Genomic DNA, 21,780 nt, shown 5'->3' on the forward strand with positions numbered 1-21,780 from the left:
AATTTAATTTTTAAGAGGAATGTGCTATTGAGATAAAAGAAAACATAATGGTTCATTCATTTACTTTTATATGTACCAAAGTGTGAAGTTGTACTGTCAGCTGCAGGCATTGGTTTAAGTAATGCATCTTCCAGGCTATTTCACAATCATTCTTCCATTGTTCCATAAATAGATTATGTGACTACAAGCTGTTAAACTAAAAGTTACCACAATAATATAACAGGATAAAGCAGCTGGGTGATTTGAGAGGAATATATTTAGAAGACTAAATATGAATGCTGAGTTGCCAAAAAGATATCCTTTGAAAATTCACAGATATGAAGCCATTTCTGGTATACAAAAATGGACAAATATGTTGGCTAAAAGCCACATTTTGTGAAGCATGAATCTGCTACAAGGCCCCTGAAAATGGGGACCAAAGCATATGTAAAAAATTTCCTGAAAGGGTAGCCCTTAGAGCAGCCATGGGCAAACTACGGCCCGCGGGCCGGATCCGGCCCATTTGAAATGAATAAAACTAAAAAAAAAAAAAAAAAGACCATACCCTTTTATGTAATGATGTTTACTTTGAATTTATATTAGTTCACACAAACACTCCATCCATGCTTTTGTTCCGGCCCTCCAGTCCAGTTTAAGAACCCATTGTGGCCCTTGAGTAAAAAAGTTTGCCCACCCTTGCCTTAGAGAACTGAATGTGCTGAACATAGTCTCACCCTAAGAAGATCTGGTCCAACTTGCAGTTGGGAATGGGATCAATATTATTATTGAATTTAATCTATTAAGTTCAAAAATTCAAGGGCCAAAAAATCTACCCAAAGCCTAGGTGCTCCAGTTAACCACATCATGGCTCATTTTCTATTTCATATTGGGAATGTGTCCAGTGACTCTGTTCTCTTCCAGAAGAAACAGTATGATAATTATTATTTTTCTCAGTAATAGATCTTGGTCTCAGATCTAAGAGATGTGTGTATGTGCATGCATACAAGGTGGGGCAAAAATAGGTTTACAGTTGTTCCTATGGATAATAATATAATAGTTAATAAATAATAATGCAAGAATAAACTCTGTGTTTTGTGTACTAAAAATGGTAAACCTACTTCTGCCCCACCTTATATGTATGTAAATAAATACACACATATAGAGGGGAAAACCTTTCTTTTCAAAACCATTTTCCAGGAGCACAATTTGCTATCCATCTGCTATCATCTTCACCATTATGACTCTTTTTTAAGAAACATCATATGGTTGTGCCTCTGATAACTGCGAGGGTCCAGTGTATCACCATACCTTAAGCATCTGGTGTTCTTCATTTTTATGCAACCTCTTAATTGACTACAGATTTGCTTCATTTAGGATCCCAATCTCTGGGTCCACATTAAGAGCATGCCTGCCCCTTAACATATTGAAAACAGAACTGCTTCCCTTCTCTTCTCCCCACTGATCTTAAATTTTGTGCCTCTTCATGTTCTAATACTTACCTCTCTTCTGAAGAGAAACACTTTCATTGTTCAAAATGGAAACCATTTCCCCCACTTGGTCCAATAGTGCAGAAATATAGAAATCTTGATATTACTTAGTTTTCCTATTTTCACCGATCCCAACAATACTAAATTCAATTTTTATGAATTATAGATTTTTCTTGTGTTTACTGTAGCTTTGCAAAATAATTGAATAGAGATCTGTATGGGTCTAAAAATATGCCTAAACAGCTTCAGTTTCATATGTACTGCAAAAAGCTAGAACCTAGTAATATTTAATGTCCTTCATTGTTATATCTTTAAATCTTACCACTGCAAGTGAATGTGAAAATCCTTAAATTGCTGGCCTCAGTGTTCCCATGTCAACTGGCATATGTCCAGGTTGGAGATCCTGCCAAAAGTCAAAGGAAAACATTCATGAGACAGAGCCTGATGAACGATTGTTTTAATCCTGCATGCCCAGCCCCGCCGGCAAACGTGGTTTATGAATACCTGCTGCTGCTTTAATGATAAGACCTCTTAAACACAGCTGAATGCATTCATGGATTTTTTTCCTGCCCTAACTAAGAGACTGATTATTGATCTCCACCTGAATGTTCCTATGGAGAACAAGCCATTCATGAATACAAGCTGGATGAATAACGGAGCACTGCACGGGCACTTTTAATAAACTGCAATAGGGACATAGTCTCTGTGGATGAAAAGGAACAAACCCAATCCTAATGAAGCACTGCTTACATGACTGAAAGGTCTGTGGACGTTCTATGGTCCAAGCATCGGGCAGTCCGGGAACCTGGGCTCTGACTGAACGTCACATCGTGTTAGTACAGGACCCCAAGGATACCCTATACGCCTTCTCAAGGGAAGCTTCCCAGTTCTCTCTATTGCTCGTGGGATGAAGCTTTGAGGCTGGAATGGACTGATCTTGCTACTAGAAGAGGGCGGTCTGCACCCAGAAGCAGCAGAGTAGACACACAAGGGATGTGAGCCAAATGAGAAACCCAAGACTTCAAAACCTGAAGATAGGAAGGTGAAACGTCGCTCAGTGGTTATCCCCAGGCGCTCCCTGAAGGTGCCTGGGAAACAGTCAGAGAAGCCTAAGGTCAGGAATAGACAGCCCACGCGGCCTAACCAGACTTGCAACACTCAGCCGCCTCGGCATTATCCGGGCGCAGTCTGGGTCCTGGTCATTCACAGGCCGGGGGCGCCAGGGACACCCATTTTCAGCAGCATGTGAGTACCTCAGTAGCTTGGTCCCAGCAACAGATGTCTAGTCACCTGTTCATTCATTTCCTCATTTCAGATCTACGGTGTTTTAAAGTTAGAAAATGTCAGACTTAGTAATTCTCATACGGGTTTTTGTTCTATATGAATGTGTGTGTTGGTGGCTTCTTTGATGCTAAAGAGGAGATATGTTTTATATTCACCATTTGCTAAAATACTTATTCAAATAATACACTTGATATTTTTATATTTAAAAAAACACACAAAACTAACCAATGAGGATAGTTCTTCAATGGCAAGAATACATGCAATTGTAAATATAAAAATAAGAAAATATTTACTAAAGACACTCCTTAAAACAAAAGCCACAGAGGAGTCTCTGTACCATACACAGTGCCTACCTTTAGCATAGCACAGTTATGTTTTTTAAACATGTTTTCTGAACTATGCATTACTTAACATTAAAAGGGAAAAGAGTCATTTAGGATAGAGTTCTTATTAAATTAGTATTATTAAAGGCTGAAAATATTTCGGCACATACTGAGGAAAACAATTCTCAAATGTGAGTGTCCAAAAGTATTTGGAGAGTTAGTAAAAATAAAATAGGTTCTTTTTACAGGTTCTTTTTACTTCCTAAAGACTCTAAATGAGTAGAACTGGGATGGGGTTCCCAGCTATATATATTCAAGGAGAGCAGAGCCTTCATTCTATTGTACCTAGCCCAAAGAGTCAAGTCAAGAACTAAATTAGTAGAGGTCACCTTCAGACTCAGTTAATGAGAAATCATTTTCTGTTTAGCCAGCCCCTGCTTGTGTTATCTTACAGGTGACATAAGTCAAACACTGACTTTAGCAGACTACATGTTAGAGGAACAACAGCCGTGATATTTAAAGGGGTAACTTGCTTTTAAACAATCAAAAACTGCCATCATCAAAGCAGGTGAGTAAGACTTATTTGGAGGGACAGATATACTACCAAACCCAAACTTGTTCCAGTTGTATTGAGATGCTTTCCACACAAATAAAGCTATTAAACTTTGGAATTTGGCAGCACTTATTCCATCACATAAAATTGTTTCTTTTTAAGATATTAATATTCTTCCAGTTTATTGGAAATAACAATACACTGGAAACATCCAGTTAGAAGGTATCTTGCCATGTCCATTGACCTGCTCTCCTTGTTTATGGGGGAGAAGATGAAGCCCAGAGAGCTTATGATACAGTACTTACGGTGAGAGATCAAAAACTGAACAGAAGATTAACCCAGTCTCCATTCCAACACAAAAAAAAGTTTGTAAAGCTCTATTCTCAGCCTACAGTTTTACTCATTGACCGAGGGAGTTTTTCACACGAAATTTTCCTTTTTTGGCCGGGAGAGGGGTACGATGTGTCCTTTGGGGTTCGCTCCCAGATTTTCTCAGGGAGAAAACATATGCTCAAGTCCCCAGAGAACTGCGCTCCCACACTCACAGCTGTACGGCAAGCAAGAAAAAGCTGTCCAAAGCTTTAAAAAAATAATCAGCATTTGCAAAAGTACTCTGGGGTATCTTGGGGAAGTGTTCCAAGAGAATTGCTGTTATAAAAAGATCACTAGGTTCTCTTCTCCTGGATCCTACTCTACACTCAGACATTAATATTTTAGGTGCAGCAGTGATACTCACTTACTCATCCGAAGTTCAACATTCAGCAAGGACGCCTGGCAACAAGGGGCTGTGTCCTTGCTCTCATGTGGGTTGCTGTCCAGGGGGAACTAGGGCCTCTTGGAAAGCCTGCTGCATCCCTGCCTGTGTGCACCGAGGCCGCTGGGCACGGGGTCTACCCCTTCCCCAAGAGAGGAGCTCATGCTTCCCTTGCTTGGCTCTCTTTCCAATTTGCAAACACAGCTCACAAATCTCTATTATCTTACTGTGAATCAGTTTATCCAAACAACTTTCATGAAACCTAATAAAGCATTAGACTCTGTATGTCTTTCCTCATCCTAGCAATACTTACTTATCAAAATCCTACTTATCCAATAACAGCTAGATCAAATCCTCTCTTCCCAATATCCCTCTAAGACTTTATCCCAGCAACCTAAGAGTGTGCAGAGCAACCTATTTATTTCTCTTATAGCACCTGAAGTGCAGGGATTCTAGACCCACAGGCCCTATAAATCATTGAGTTTAACGTTACCTTTTAGATAAGGAAAGAGTGGGCTAGAAAGTTGCACAGTAATTGTTAATGAATTATTACAAATCAAAGGGAAAGAACAGGAAAGTACATTGGTGTTTAAATTTTGCTCTATGCTATGTTCTTCATAAGATATTTTAAATACATTATTTAATGTAATTCGCAGAAAAATTTTGCTCTGTGGATATATTGTTATTCCCACTTACAGATGCAGTAAGCAAGTCTCAGAATGGATAAATAATTTAAACCAGGTCAAATAGCTACACAGGGTAATCGGTAGGAATAGAGTTCTAACCCAACTCTGTCTGAGGAGGCCAGACTATGCCAAAGGCAACTCTTATCCCTTAGCCCCCTCTACTTCCACATGGAAAACTGTTGAAATTTATTGCAAAAGGAGACTTGGGCAGCCCCAATGATAAACAGTAGGTCCCAGATAACTTGGTCAAGGGCTAATCCACTGCCTACTTCTGAGACCCATAATCCCTCCCCTCCTAGGGGCAGAAAGGATGGTGACAGGTCTGAGAGTGCCTGCTTTGAGGGAATGAGAACGATGAAGACTGACAGAACCTGCAAGAATCTGAGCTTCTGGCTGGTTTTCAATCAGAGGGGTTTTGGCAATCATGTTAAATCTTTAAGCTCCAGGGGTAACAAAGCAGTAGTTGTAAAATGTAAAAAGCTTCAGATTCCCACCTTGTGTACCCCACTACTGAAGAGAAGATAGGGCCTTCCATTCTTTATTTCCAAATACTATCCACCTCATGCACATATGAGACACTTCCAAGCTTTTCACACCAAAAGGTGCACAGGGGTTGGACTTGGTGGGTGAAGGCATCTGTTGTTCCTCTGCAGGTGGATTTCTCCCAAATATTCCTGTAACCATGGCAGCCCAAGTGCCTCCAAAATAATGACAAAACCACACTTTCTGACTATGTGCAATTTTTCACTTTACAAAGTATATTTGCATGCACTGTTATTTAATGTCCACAAAAACTATACAAAGAGAGCAAAACAGCTATTATTAGTCTGATTTTGAATAGACTGTCACATCTCAGAGGAAAGGTGAGAATGGTGAGTATATGGGAAGAGATCAACTGAAGAACTTGTATGCATTTATACATAACCCATGGACAGAGACAATAGGGTGGTGAAGGCCTGGGGCGGGGGGCCAGAGTGGGCTAGAAGAGGTCAATGGGGAAAAAAATGGACCTAGTAATACTTTCAACAATAAAGATTTTTTAAAAGAAAAGAAATATGGAAAATGAAGCTAAACGAAGTATTCAAGATATTGTGTAACAATATAAAAACAATATAAGTTGTACTTAATGAGGGCTTTCTATGGGTCCCACACCATTGCAAAGGTTAAATGTTTGTTCGCTTAATCCTTATAACCACTTCATGAAGTAGATATTATCATCTTCATACAAATCTATAATAATAAAAGCGTAATATGCTAGTTAGACAGGACAGCCAAATGACCTTCCGGACATCATTCCGAACATCCTTCCAGACAAAGCTGCCACCGCGGGGGCTGAGGCAGAGGCGGTTAGGGGTGATCAGGCAGGCAGGTGAGCAGTTAGGAGTGATCAGGCAGGCAGGCAGAGTGGCTAGGGGCATCAGGCAGGTAGGCAAAGTGGTTAGGGCTGATGAGGGAGGGAGGCAGAGAGATTAGGGGTGATCAGACAGGCAGGCAGGCGAGTAGTTAGGAACCAGCAGTCCCGGATTGCGAGAGGGATATCCAACTGCTGGTTTAGGCCTGATACACAAGGATCCCTGTGGAATCGGGCCTAAACCAGCAGTCAAACATCCCCTGAGGGGTCCTGGATTGCAAGAGAGTGCAGGCTGGGCTGAGGGACTACTCTCTCATGCACGAATTTTGTGCACTGGGCCTCTAGTGTGGAATATAATTTACTATCAAGGATAAAATGACTAACATAAAGTCACACAAGTTAATACCAAAGCTCGGATTCCCATCCAAGTTTATTAAAAGTCAGAGCCCAGATTCTCAATCAAAATTTGACCTTGAACCTAAATAAGGTGATAGAATTTCCAGAGGTGTCCTCTTTTCCTGAGCTTCCAGACTTCCTCACCAGCCATGCTTGCTTCTCTTTGACATTCTGTGGCCTCTTTATCACACTTTGAAATATAGAAAAATTCAAGTTATTTGAAATTTCCAGTCAAAATTCTGTACTATTACTCTCCATAATCACATCTATTCAGGCAAAATTATCCATGTCAGAGTAATCTAGCTACCGGATGGATTTTGTTTTCCTTTTAGTGTTCATGTAAGCTGGGCTTTGTTGTTTTTCTCACTTTCTCCTGTAACTACTGGTGGTTACCTGCCTACATATGTGCAAAGCTGTATATCACACATACTGAAAACACACAAACACCTTTCCTTACTCCTTCTGTGGGTTCACAAAAAGAAAATAGAAGAATCATAAAGAGAAAAGGTTAAAGCACTTTTCCTTTCAAAGAGCAGTTCTCAGCCCCCTTGCACATGGGCCATGTGAGTGAAAATGTGGCAAGTACTTAGGAGGCACGGTCGGCACATGCCTCTGTGTGCATGTGCATAATGTCCTTTTCACACTTTGGAGCTACCAGATGCCTGGCTCTGCTTGGAAGAGGCTTAGTAAGCCACTTGAAATCATGAGGATTCATAACTCACTTACGCAAAGCTCAGAACCTATCCAGATGGCATCTGCTCTGAAGAATGATTGAGAGAAAGATCTAGTGGAGCGGAAGATGACAATGGCAGTTTATATGAGGCCCCGCATGATGAAGGAATTATGCAGGTCAAAAGAAGAGCCTTCAGGCAACATAAGAAGCAAAATAAAGGAAGCAAGAACCTTGTAGGTGTCAAGGACTAATTTTGTTGCTATGGGGAAAGGCCCTGAGTTTTTAATTCATTTTATAGACAGGTGTGCAGCCCTCAACCTTGAACATTCCAGGCTGACAAGTGCTGGATAAAACTGCTCCTCCATCCCCACTTGACCTCAGAAGTTATTTAACCCTCTGAGGTTGTGTGTGGGGGGGAGGGGGGTAGAATGGGAAGGGGATGGTTAGGGTGGTCTCAGGCTATGACTCATGGGATTTAAGGTCTGATCCTGCTCTCCTGATTCTCCTCCAATCAAATGTCTCCCCATTGGTGTTCATTTTTTTTTTCCTGAAACACCAAGCTCATGCCATCTTCCTCTACCCCTTTACATGCCCTCCTCCCCAACACCACCACCAACACCCCACTCAGGGATGAGATTCCTACTCCTTAGAAGAGAAAACAAAGGCCTTTATAGTCCTCTCATCCTTTTCTACATGGAACTTCTTGCATCTCCTAAAATATTTTCAGTTCCCTGGGCCTTTGGCCTGCTTTCCCCTCCTCCTGGAATGCCTTGCTCACTTTCCACTGGACAAATATCCTACTCATATTTTAAGAACCAGCTGCCACATAACTTACTAGAGAAGACCTTCTCAAACTCTAGAAAAGAGCCGGTCATTCCCTTTGCTGTACTGTGTTCATTACAGTAAGGGAGACACTCCATCTGCTTCTACCTCTTTCTATTGCTGTAACTCAGTCTGTTACGAGCATCAGCTAAATGTGTCACTTAGAATACGCACGATTCTTATGCAGCTCCCTTTGTGTGACACTGCCCATTTTCTCCCAGTAGGAAGTTTTAACAGGACGGCCTAGATTTTTTTACAGGTTACTCTTCATAGTTACCTAGCAGTCCAAATTGAAAAGTATGGACCTCTAGGAACAGTGTGCAGATAAGGAATAGGTGGGAACCAAGCATTGACCCTGTTCAATTAGATGAGAACTGAGCAAAGGGGACAGAGAAACAGCAGCCAGTCAGATGAGAGAAATAATAAGAGAGCACTATGCCTCAAAAATCATAGTCAATAATACTGCAATAACTATGCGTGGTGCCAGGTGGGTATTAAATTCATTGAGGGGATCACCTTAAAAGTTATGTAAATGTCTAACTACTGTGCTGTGCATCTGAAACTAATATAATATTAATGTCAACGGCACTTAAATGGAAAAGTTTTGAAGTCAAGCCAACGTGTGGGGTATAACAAAGAGAATTATCAGTGGTGTCAAAAGCTGCTGAAAAGTTAAGCAGTGATTGTCAGTGAGTGATAGGGATTAAGTTTTGTTTCTTGAATTCTGCCTTCCTGATAGAAATCAGAAAAGTGTTTGGCTGGGATGGGGAAGGCAGGTCATGAAAATAGATGGGAAGGGATAGCAGGAGAGTTCCTGGGTGATGAAAATGTTTCATGTTTTGACTAGGCTGTGCATCACACAGGTGTGAAAACTTATCCAACGGTACACTCAAGATCTGTGCATTTCACTGTATGCAAAGTATACTTTGATTACAAAATACATTCTATTTTTTATTGATTTTAGAGACTGAGAAAGAGAAAGGGAGGGAGATAGGGACTGAGGGAGGGAGGGAGGGAGGGAGGGAGGGAGGGAGGGAGGGACTGAGGGAGGGAGGGAGGGAGGGAGGAAGGGAGGGGAGGAGAGAGAGAGAGAGAGAGAGAGAGAGAGAGAGAGAGAGAAGAGAGAGAGAGAGAGAGAGAGAGAGAGAGAGAGAGAGAGAGAATGAGAATGCTCTGACCGGAGATGGAACCCACAACCCAGGCACATGCCCTGACCAATAATCATACCCATGACCTTTCAGTGCACTGAATGAGTTCTAACCAACTGAGCCACACTGGCAAGGGCAAAAAAAAAATTATATTTTTCACACAAAAAATTGTGTGGTTATTGGGAAGAAACCACCATGCATTTATACACACATCTCTATTTGACCACTTAGTACACTCCACTAGAATTGTATGTCTTAACCTGCACAAAACTATGGCTTTCTGGAAAGTAGGAGCAATGCCTATAAATATACCTTTAATCCTTTATACTTAGCAAAGTACCTGACACATATTAGCCAATGCAAACATACTGGCTGGGGGGGAAATGACTGAACAGCTGCCTCATTTCCCTCCCATATATTTTTACATATTAGCATATGATCCCTCATCATTCTTTGATACACTCTAGTAGTGCTATTGGAGAAAAAAAGTTAGCTCTAGAAAGCAGCAGATAAGAGTATTGGCTAGACATCCTTGTCCTGAGCCCTATTTCTTTTGGCAACTTCTCCTTTACTATAAGTGACCTCCTTCTGTTATGATGGTAGGGTTTTTCTCAGGTCACAGCACTAAAACTCCCAGAGAGAGGCAGTGTTGTGGGCTACAAAGAACTCAGGTTTTTCAATCAAATGGTTTTGGGCTCAAATCCATGCATGTCATCCAGTAGTAATGAGAGCTAGAGCACAGTTCAGAATCTAGCTGGACTTCTGGCCCACCTAGGTAAAATGAGGATGCTAATACCTACCCTGTAGGACTGTTGCGGGAAGATCAAATTAAATCATGGCTCCCAACAGCCATGGCTGTTGTAGTTCTCAATAAATGCTACCATTTATTTCTTACATCTTCAGCCTCAATCTCTCCCACTTCCTTGACCTCACAAGGTTCTGCTCTTCTTTAAAATGGGGATAATACTTGGTGGAGGATTGGAATGTGGTTTGTAGACCAGAATCATCTTGGGTGATTTTCCAAATTATATTCCCATATTCTTTTCTAGAAACATTTCCGTAGTGTACTATCCCTATTGCGGATGGAATTATGTTTTATTTCTCAGGAGGTACCAGAGAGAAAAGAGATTGAGAATGACTTCTGTAGAATATACTTGGAAAGCCTTGCTCTTTATTTTCACAGCCATAATTCTAACTGGGACCCTAAACCTCTCACCCTGAAATTGTTATAATAGCTTCCTAGCTGACCTTCTTATTTAGAGGTCTTCCTCTTGTCAATCCATCTTATAAATGACAGCAAGAATCATCCCACAAACTTCAGAAAGGCAGAAACATCTTCTGATGAAATCAGCACCTCAGTAGATCCCCACTGGGAGAGTCAGCCACATTTTCCCCAACACCCCCTCCAGGCTCTGCCACACATTTTTGTCTTTGCCTGTGATCCTGCTTCTAATTAGAGGACCCATTCCATTCCTTCCCAAACCCATACAGCTAAAGAATTTCTACACACCATTCGTGACAGAGAAAAATAGAGCGCACTGTCCCCTCCTTTGTGCCACCACTGGACCTCGCGCACCTCTATTATTACATTCATCACACCGTGTTACAAATTATTAATTTACAATTCTTACTGCTGTCTGAGATAGTGAATTTTTTAAAGGGAGAAACTGTCTTAATTATCCATGTATCTCCCCATAAAGTAGATACTCACTAAATTTTTATTGAACTGAATTAAACTGAATAGAAATGAACCCCTGTTCATGCTCCATTTAAGCATTTAACTTGCTGCTGCTTCTCCTAGGATGTGTGTGTTTGTGTGCATGCTCAGTATGCATTTCTGAGTTTTCTTCTCATCACTTTCACATGTTCCCCCAGGGCCTTTTCAGACAAAGACTGCAAAAAGAGAGTTGCACATCTACTGGTCAAGTTCATTTTAGAACCTAGGGAGGTTGGGCAAGCTCTCCAGCCAACAGAGAGATTATGAAAAAAGTCTTTTGTTAAAACATCTTGTTGCTTCCTATTCACTAAATCCGAACTCCCTCAGGTGGACTGCAAGATGGTGCTGCCAACTCTACTGCAACTCCACTCAATCGAACTGCCTGGACTGGCCTAGAATGCACAATTGCTCTCCTCTGTAATTGTCCTGCAAACAGGACACGGCTCTGTTCCCACAAGTCTCCCGCTCTAGTGGGCAACACCGCTGCAGGCTCTATCCTTCTGGTTTATTCATTCTCCTGTGATGGATGGTTAGCTCTCATGGAGTCCCAGGAGTGGTTGACTTATTCCTCATTCCTCAATTCAATGTTCATTCATTCATTCATCAAATTATTGACCCTCTTCCTGATGTCAAGAGCTATGGTAAGTCCTAGGGAAATAAGGATGCATAGGAAAAAAAGTCAGGCTGTCAGGAAAGCCGCCTAGGATGGGGAGAAAACAGAACATGAACAAATAATGACAGTATGCTAAGACAAATGGAAAACAGATATGTGTGCATAATGCCAGAGGGGCCCAGGGAAAGCAGATAAAAAGAGGCTGATGTATTTTCCCACTTGTTAGCTCTGTAGAGAACCTGAAAGCATTTAACACTGACATCTTACTCAGGCCCCGGATATCTCCCCTGAACCCAAAGACTGTGAAGACTGCTAACCCTGTTACGATGATTACTGTTGTAGTCATGTGGGTGACTCTAAAAGCCCAAATTTCCCCTCTGAAGAGCCATTATCCCATCAGCAGAGGGAGTTGTATGTTCTAAAAGACAAGGGTTGCTGTCTCATTGCAGCATCTTAGAATCTTCATTCTCCAGCATATGTAATTTCCTGACTTCCACCGAGTACAAGGTACAGTATGGATAGGGGGTATTCATGAGGAATCCTATATAATAAAAGGGTAATATGCAAATAGACCAAAAGGCAGAACAATCGAACAACCAATCAAAGCGTAATATGCTAATGATATGCTAAGGCTGCTCAACCTCTCGCTATGATGTGCACTGACCACTAGGGGGCAGATGCTCTGACTGGTAGGTTAGCTTGCTGCTGGAGTCCAGCTGATTGGGACTGAGATGGGTCAGACACGCCCTGGAGCCCTCCGGGGGTCCCACCCTCGGACCAATCTTGCACTGGCCTGAACCCTTTCACAATCCGGGACTCCTTGGGGGATGTCAGAGAGCCGGTTTCAGCCCGATCCCACAGGCCACTCCCCTTGGGAAGGTGCCTGACACAGGGCTATGGCTGGCGAGCGCTGCTGCGGTAGGGAGAGCCTCTCCTGATGGGGACTGATTGGGCATGAGCCCAAGGCAGGCATATGCAGGCGGCTTTGGACTGTGGGTTTCAGCCTGACCCCTGCAGGCCACCCAGAGGGATCCCACCTGTGCACGAATTCATGCACAGGGCCTCTAGTCTTCAATAAAATCCTGCCCTGCTCTAACCCTACAACTGTGCTGTCCACTAGCCACTAGCCAAATGCAGTTATTTGAATTTAGATTACTTAAAACTAAACAGAATTAAAATTACAGCTCTGCTGTTGCATCGGCCACAATTCATGATTTCACCAAGCCCAGATGACTCGTGGCTGCCATACTGAACAGACATTTTCATCTTTACAGAAAGTACTATTGGACAGTGCTGCTCTAGAAAATGATCTGAATTGTAATTCATCAATCCATTTAGTTTACAATTTTATGACTTGCTTACTTTGTAAAAGACTCAATTTTAGGTTGTGTGGGGGAAATTGAGATCAAAAGTAAAAGTAGGCAGGGGTGGATGGGAAGCAATCAACCAAAGAATTTGTATGCATATATGCATAACCCATGGACACAGAATATAGGGTGGGCTAGAAGGGGTCAATGGGGGAAAAGGGGGACATATGTAATAATTTCAGCAATAAAGGAAAAGTTCTGTTTTCAAAAGGCTCATAGGCTAGTGGGGGAAACAGATGTTTGTAAAAAGGAAAAGAAAACCAGGCATTGTGCAATGGGTGATGTGAGTGTAGGCAGACAGACTAGCTTAATCTTGTATTAAAAAGAGAAGACCTTGCCCTAACTGGTTTGGCTCAGTGGATAGAGTGTCGGCCTGTGGACTGAAAGGTCCCAGGTTTGATTCCGGTCAAGGGCATGTACCTTGGTTGTGGGCACATTCCCAGTAGGAGGAGTGCAGGAGGCAGCTGATTGATGTTTCTCTCTCATCAATGTTTCCAACTCTCTATCCTTCTCCCTTCTTCTCTGTAAAAAATCAATAAAATATTTAAAAAAAAGAGAGAGAAGACCTCAAACAAGAGGTGACATGAGGTGCTTCTTGAGGAATGAGAAGCTACTCTCCTAATTGACAAAGTAGAGAGGGCACTGGAGTGGGTGAGGACAGTATATGCAGTCGCAGGGCAGAGCTCAGAATGCTGTAGGCATTTTGAATACCTGGAGGGCTGTGTAAACTCCTGGGGAGTTGGGTGAGAACAGGCTGGGAAGTCAATGCCATAATGACTGAAGGACATGGGTGAACAGGTGATGGGAGGAAAGGAGGTTACAAATTACAACCCAGTGATTAAGAGCATTAAAGTGATGCAAAAAACTGGGTTTATACTCAATATTTGCCTCTGCTAGCTTTATTACCTTTGGTGCATTTTGAAATCTCTTTGAATTCCATTTTTCTCATTTATAAATGGTGCTAATAACACGGCCAACCTTGTATGATTATCTGGAGTAAATGAGACTATGTGCTTGTTGCAGTGCATGACATAAGTTAAATAATCAAAGTGAAAACTATAGTAATTTATTCTACATGCAATGTGGAATTATGAAAGGATTTGAGCAGAAAATAAAATGATTATATTGTATAGAGGAATAAGACACATGGTAATTATCTATGTCAATAATAATAAAAACAATGGCTAATATTTAGAGTATTTACTACATACCAGGCATGATTCCAAGTATTTAAATAAACTAATTCATTTAATCCTTTCAACCTTATAAGGTAGGCTACAGCTACTATCTCCCTTTTACAGATGAGAAAACAAAGGCATAGAGAAGTTAAATAATTTGTCAAACTGCTAATAAGTAACAAAATGGGATTCAAACCCGGATATCTGGCTCTTGAATCTATACCCTTAACCATCAAGCTGTTCTGTCTCTGTTAGAAATTTTTTGATAAAAGTCTGCCCGATTTTATACTGAATTATTTCCCATCACAGCATGACTTCAAAATAATTTAAGTATAGATCTTCAAAACAACATTCTCACACCATAAAAGCTGGTTAGCCAGTATGTGTGCTCTGGAAATATTCCATAGAAGGTCATCTGGATAGAAAAGGACAAATGCTTGATATATTGTCTCTCTTTACAAAGAGAAGTTCAAAATCTCCTTGGAAAACCATGACATGACTATCACTCCAGAGTATCATCAACAACAGTGAGCCTGTAACAACCTCTCATAAAAATCAGCTTCTTAAGAAAACATGGCTAATGAGCACCTCAGAGGTTAGCAAGAAATCCTATATAATAAAGAAGTAATATGCAAATTGACCATCACTCCAACACACAAGATGGCCACTCCCATGTGGTCAAAGATGGCCACCACAAGATGGCCAGCAGGGGAGGGCATTTGGGAGGGACCAGGCCTATAAGGGAGGGCAGTTAGGGGCAATCAGGTTTGTAGAGGAGGGCAGTTGGGGGGGACCAAGCCTGCAGGGGAGATTAGGGGGGACCAGGCCTGCAGGGGAGGGCAGTTGAGGGGGACCAGACCTGCAGGGGAGGCAGTTGGGGGACCAGGCCTGTAGGGGAGGGCAGTTGAGGGCAACCAGGCCTTCAGGGGAGGACACTTGTGGGGGACCAGGCTGGCAGGGAAGGGCAGTTAGGGGTGAACAGGCCGACAGGGGAGGGCAGTTAGGGGCAATTGGGCTGGCAGGGGAGGGCAGTAAGGGGCAACCAGGCTGGCAAGGGAGGGCATTTAGGGGTGACTGGGCCAGCAGGGGAGGGCAGTTGGGGGCAATCGGGCCAGCAGGGGAGCAGTTAAGTATCAATCAGGCTGGCAGCGGAATGGTTAGGGGTTATCAGGCTGGCAGGCAGAAGCAGTTAGGGGCAATCAGACAGGCAGGCAGGTGAGCGGTTGGGAGCCAGCAGTCCTGGATTTGTGAGAGGGCAGTCAGACATCCCTTGAGGGGTCCCAGATTGGAGAGGGTGCAGGCTGGGCTGAGGGACACCCCCCCCCCCATGTATGAATTTCATGCACTGGGCCTCTAGTTTTAAATAAGAGAAAGTAGAGAAAGGATTTTGCACTGTGTGTGGCACACTTATTGAGAAAGCTTTTGCTGCTACATCATTGTGTTCTTTTCATTAAAGCATCATCTTCTAATCTGGAGTCTTCCAAGTCCTGGAACACCTTTCCTGGGACTCACATGAACTCTCTTAAACATCTAAGGATGGAGAGTTGGGGATCAAAGATTACATTTTTCGAAACAAACACATTCTAGTCTATGATCTGAACTCCAATTCTTATTTAAAACCTTCTCTGACTCAGTTTCAACAACACTTTCTAATCTGTCCCTGAGTTTACCCATCTCTGAGCCAGGTGAGCCTAACGCGTTGGTGTTTGCATTGACCAACCTCACTAAAAGCCTTATCTCTCAGGAAAGTTCTTCCAAATGGCTTTACTTTTGATATTCTGTCCTGTGGTCTGACGTTCATCCTCACATAATTCCACTTTATTGAGCGAGGTAATATAATTATCCTTCAAATTTGTTCCACTCCTTTAGAGCACAGCCTCTCCCCATGGGGCCTTGGCTAGCTGGCAGCACAGCGCTCTCCCCAGCAGAACACACTGGCCTGGTGGCAGTGCTGGTCAAGGGGACATGTGCGTCCCTGCTGATAATGGCAAACACATATTGGAAGCACATATTCTCAAACCACCCCCCATTTTTTAAAATTTATTTTGTATACCTAGGATATAGGACCATGTCAAAAATAAAACAAAAAGAGAAATAGCCAAGTGTTGCAGAGGAAAAACATGCACAGATCTGCTCCAAGTTTACTCCTAACCACTCCAGGAGCTGCACCCACTCTAAGAGGGAGCCACAATCCACCGACAGCATGGAGGACATGAGAATGGCCAGAAAATGTCACAAGTGAACAAAAATCCTTTTTGTTGGTCCTATGAATTAGTAAAATCAGAAAGCAGATCTAGGGCATCAGCTAGGTTGCCAGAGAAGTTGAAGTCTAGAAGGCCAGGATTCAGGAAGAGAAGGTGGTCAGATGGCCAGTATATAGTTTCCAAACCGAATCTAGTGAGATACTCTACGATTCGGCAGGATGGTGTCTGGTGGTAGAATCAGGAAGTTGAACATCGCTTTGGCACTTGATTAAAAGCAGATTGCTGGGAGCGGGGTTGTCATAGGGATCTCACTGGACCAGAACTCTCCCTGTGGGTTAGTGGCCTAGAATTACCAGCTATGTGACCTTGAGTAAATCACTTAACCCCTGTTACGCTCTGAGGTCTTTTCATCACTAAAATGCAGATAATAATTGAAAGTAATTAAAACTACAAAGAGGGTTTTTTTTTTTGTTTAACTGAGGAAATGTATAATAATTTATATTTTTAAACTGTCTTTGAACTTACAAACTATTCTTATGTAGAGAATTTATGTGAGAGGGGTTGGCAAGACTAGTGGCTCAAAAACGTTGAGTAAAACATATTCACCCTGATCTTTCAGCGATGGATTCCAGTGGCCATTTCAAGGCACAGACTCTTAGTCAAGGTTCTGCTGTTAGGCAGGGTGGCTCCTGAGCCAGTGCTCCTAATCCTTACAGTGAGGGCCTAGCAGGGTGCGGTGGGGGGGGGGGGTGCACTTACTGTCACTGTGGCTTATCTGAGTGTCAAAGGCAAGGGCCTGGTTGGTTCCCAAGAGGTTGATGGCAGCTCCACAGAGTTGTTGCCTCGCTCCAAGACCTCGTAGCAATGGCCAGAGCACCTTTCAATACCATGCTTTGCTTTCACTTCTGAGTCTTCACACATGCCCTTCCCTGTGTCTTCCCTTTTCCGTGCCAAGCCAAATAGCTTCTCCTTTAAAACTCTTAGCTGAAGACATAGGGGCATGGGAAGTAGGAACTGTGATGTTTTTCCTTACTATTTCAGGTTATTAAAAAACAACAACAACAAAACTCTCCAGTCATTTTATTGGCAGAGACTCAGACTCCGGGATGCTGGGTCCTACTCTGAAGACTCCCCCAAGACAAGCAGGAGTTCAGGGATTTATAGCATCAAAAATGAGGCACCCATGACTTTAGATGGTTTAAAAGGGTATCTTATTTGATAGCAGCCAATAAAGCAGAAGAGAATGCCAGATCAGATAAGAAGAGGGAACATCTCCGGCCAGAATTAAAAAGGCTATTTTGGGATATGTCAAAGGGAGCAAAGCTAGATTAGAAATGACTGCAGAGATGATTAAATAGGTGTGAACAAAGAGAACACTTCCCGAGTTCCGGCTATGAAGGAAAAAGTTCTTAATCATCTTTTAATTGTACTTCATAATTAGCCAAGTTACAAATGCCATGGCTGGAATTAAACGACTTTTTTCATAAGATTTCTATGGATTTTTGCCAGGGGTGGGGGTTTGAGTGAATGCTAAAGCCCTTTCACTTTGGGTAACAATTTAAGATACCAGGTTTTATAAGCATATTTGTTCATAAAGCACATTTTGAAAAATACTGTTGTTCTGTTTTTACTTCTTTTTTTCAATTTCCAAGGGAATTGGAAAACAGTGCTGGCAATGTTTTCCAGAGGAATAAAATCTCAACAGCCACTGGAAATTGCTTATGATTCTCCCAGAGATGATGGCTATGATATCATATTTATGTTACAATGTCTTCAATAACAGTGGTAAAGAATAAGAAAATGCTGAAGTTACATCTGAATTATTCCATACTAAATATTCTTAATTAGTATAACAGGAGACATGGGAAACAGGCTGATTACTTACAGAAATAAAACAATAATATCACCTCTAATAAGCATGCATAAAATATATCAATGTAGACTGTCCACTGGAAAAGTAAACCCTCTCCAAATTACAGGAAGTTAAGGAAAAGTCTGTGAGAAAAACAATACTACCTTTGAATAACCTGTTGCATAACTCTTTATTCATTCTCTGAACATTTATCTAACACCTATTATGTGTGAGGCTCTTTGCTCATTGCTCTAATTGCAAAAAACAAATTAAACACATGATCCATCCTTGTGAAGTTTGCAAATATTTTTTTTCTCGTTTATACTCTCACTTCTCTCTATATCTATGTGATTACATTTGGTTTATAGCTTTCAATAAGCTGTACATGCAGACTAATCTCTAAATGATACATTTAGCCTGTGGCTACTAAGAGTATGAGACCCATGTACCCAACTAAGCCTAAGTAGGCCCATTGGTTGTCTACACAGAGCTCTAAGAGTTCTGTCCAAATGAATGTGTCCCAATCAGAGCCAGCCATTTCTCCCACTCCTTCCTCAGTCATACAACAACCTCAGTTGTTTAAGGCCATCAGCAAAAAAAAAAAAAAAAGCTGATGTGGCAGAAAAATAGAGGAAATAGAGGGGACATAGGAACAGACACAAAAGGGCCCCATACTCTCTTATTACTCTCTTGAAATTTTTAATAATTTTATCTTTGAATTTGTGTTTTGTATGAGAGGTCCAATGAGGCAATGATGCATGTATATGAGAAAAGGAGATACACAAAAGAAAAGAAAATCTTGGTATTTTAGTACCTTTAGTGGTAATTTTCTCCCTGCTTTTTGAACAAGAGACCCAGATGTTTATTTTGTATTGGGACCTGTGCATTCAGTAGCCAGTCCTATGTATGAACATCACACAGATTTGATTCCGGGAGTGTGGTCCTTCCCCTATGTTTGCACGCCAAGTGCTATCCTACCCCATTTATTTCTCCTGGCTGCTTGCCGTGTGTTTTAAGTTGATCTGAGCATTGGCATCTGGTCTTTCTGTTCCGTGACCTTTGGGGTAGCCTGCCTGGCAGTGGACTTGGAGATACCATCGCATTAAAGCATTTCTGCCAGAATAGGAAGTGCCTCCTGGACACCCATTTTTTAGCCCCTGTGCCTTCTCCAGGGGAGCAGGTGCTGATACCTAAATAATTTCTCATTCTTTCAAAAGAATGCTTTCTTTTTATACCATGTGACAATTCACAAATCATCTCTCTAATAATCCATGGAAATACTAAAATATAAAAAGATGCATAGTGCCCCTCTCTTCACAGCATCCTAGTTTGAAAACAGGGCTCGATTCATAGGATCTCACTACTCCATGTGATTTCTCCATTGTCAGAGCCAGTGAAGATTTTGCATCTTAAATTTCACACCTTTCCGATGACATTTTAAAACTCTCACTCCCCCAAAGCAGAAATGCTTTTGAAATCCCAAGAGTACTCTTTGAAGAAAAACTCTTCCCCCTCACAGTGCTTAGTGGTACAATGTCATATAATATATTTTTCAAAGTACAACTAATTGAAGCACTTTGTCTTTCTTAGTTTCCTGCATTTCAAAATAGCTATTATGTCTGTAATTTAAAAAATCAGATATACTGTAATACCTTGCCTTTATGTATTTGGGAATTTCATCGTTTTTTAGTTTTTAAAAAATGTCCAGGAAAGCTGTATATTTGGGGGTATGGCATCTCAGGAAAATGTACCTGTAAGATCCCCAGTGGTCTTCATGAGGTTTGTTCTGGTATAAAACAGCAACAGGGAAGGAGTCAAGGATTGAACTTTTCTTCACTTAAAAAAAAAAAATTGGCATCATAGGTTGCCACTTCACAGTAATGTCTTAATATTCTTTCATTTAATTATGTAAATTGTCAAAGAAGGCTGCTGTTTATGGTAATTTGCACGTGCAGAGAGCTGCTTCCCAAGGTAAGCTAATGTAAATCAAATGATAAATAATGGAGATTTACCACTTGTTGATTTAGACAGACAATCATGCATAACTCTACCAAACCTCTAGCAAAGGAGGCAAGGTTTCCAAAGTGAGGGGAAACGGTAGTGATCCCGCTGTGAAAGGAATCAGCTGAAATACTGTGGAAGGATTTAGTATTCCTATTGATGTCAGCAAGACCCCAAGGCAGCCTCTTTTGTGAGGGGAGTGATTAGTGAATACCATTGACCCGCACTGCCTCCACATTGAAGCCTTCCTTTACACATGAAATTAAAGGCTGTTCTCCCCAACTAATTCACAGCTCTCTTTTGATACAAATCCAGCTCTCTTCAGAATCCGCCTGCATTCTAGCTGCATACTTGTACCCAGTGCTGAATGTAACTGAGAAAAGGCCATTGTAAACTGCTGAAGTGTTCATGTGTCTCCAGCTCCTTTCTTTGTTTTCTTTTCTTTCATTTTTCTAAACTATTAAACATACTCCATTTGAGTTTGAGAAACTAAGCATGTTCAGATTCATCCTTTGTTTTACAGGCACATTTGTTACACAGCAAATGCCCTCCTTAGCTAATGAAGTGGACATGTGGGTCTCTGGTAGACTAAGGAAGGTGCGTCCTCCTGAATGCAGACACAGGTGTCTGTGACAATGGCCACAACTTGGACCTGGCAACAAGTAGGAAGCAAGTATAGCAAGCTGATTAGGATATTTTCTTGCCTGGCCAGTGTGGCTCATAGGTTGAGTGTTGACCTATGAACCAGGAGGTCAGGGTTCGATTCCCTATCAGGGAACATGCCTGGGTTGTGAGCTCAATCACTGGGGATCATGCAGGAGGCAGCCAATTGATGATCTCTCTCATCATTGATGTTTCTATCTCTCTCTCCCTCATCCTTCCCCTCTGAAATCAATAAAATATATTTTTTAAAAAGAAATTTTCTCAACCTTCTGAATGTCAGGGTTCTTATGAAAAGATAGCATTGATTATACCTTCCTTAAAAGGCTCATATGATGGCTGAACAAGCCAATGCTTATAAAGCACAAAGCTTTACAGAACTAACTGTTCATCTTCAAAAACTGCAGCTATGAATAACAATGATGATGATGATGATGATGATGATGCAGTGTTATGCATGGAAAATGGACCATTTCCGACATATCTATGGGTAAAGAGTTAACACAACCTTTTCCATTCTACATAAGAATTTGACCTGCCTTAAACTTTCAAACTTGGTTAATCAGTTAAGGCTAATATGTCAGCTATGTTGCTAACTAATGTTGTTTATGGTAAGATAAGGCCCATGATTAATAAATTGCATCTGGATTGGAAGCTGCATGCATGAATAAAATACACACTATGAGGTAGAACTTTGGGCTTCCCTGAATGTACTGAATTTGTCACTGACAT

At 41.6% G+C, this 21,780-nt stretch overlaps 1 long non-coding RNA gene across 1 annotated transcript in view; it reads right to left on the minus strand.

Annotated features, from left to right (window-relative positions):
* LOC132219623 (uncharacterized) overlaps positions 1–21,780 on the minus strand; it is a 266,808-nt gene that overhangs the window by 53,269 nt on the left and 191,759 nt on the right. The window contains exon 2 of the long non-coding RNA XR_009449536.1: positions 1,789–1,869. This is a non-coding gene — a long non-coding RNA (uncharacterized LOC132219623). The remainder of the gene's footprint in view (positions 1–1,788; positions 1,870–21,780) is intronic.

Source organism: Myotis daubentonii, chromosome 1 (genome assembly GCF_963259705.1).
Source record: "Myotis daubentonii chromosome 1, mMyoDau2.1, whole genome shotgun sequence".
Lineage (NCBI taxonomy): Eukaryota > Metazoa > Chordata > Mammalia > Chiroptera > Vespertilionidae > Myotis > Myotis daubentonii.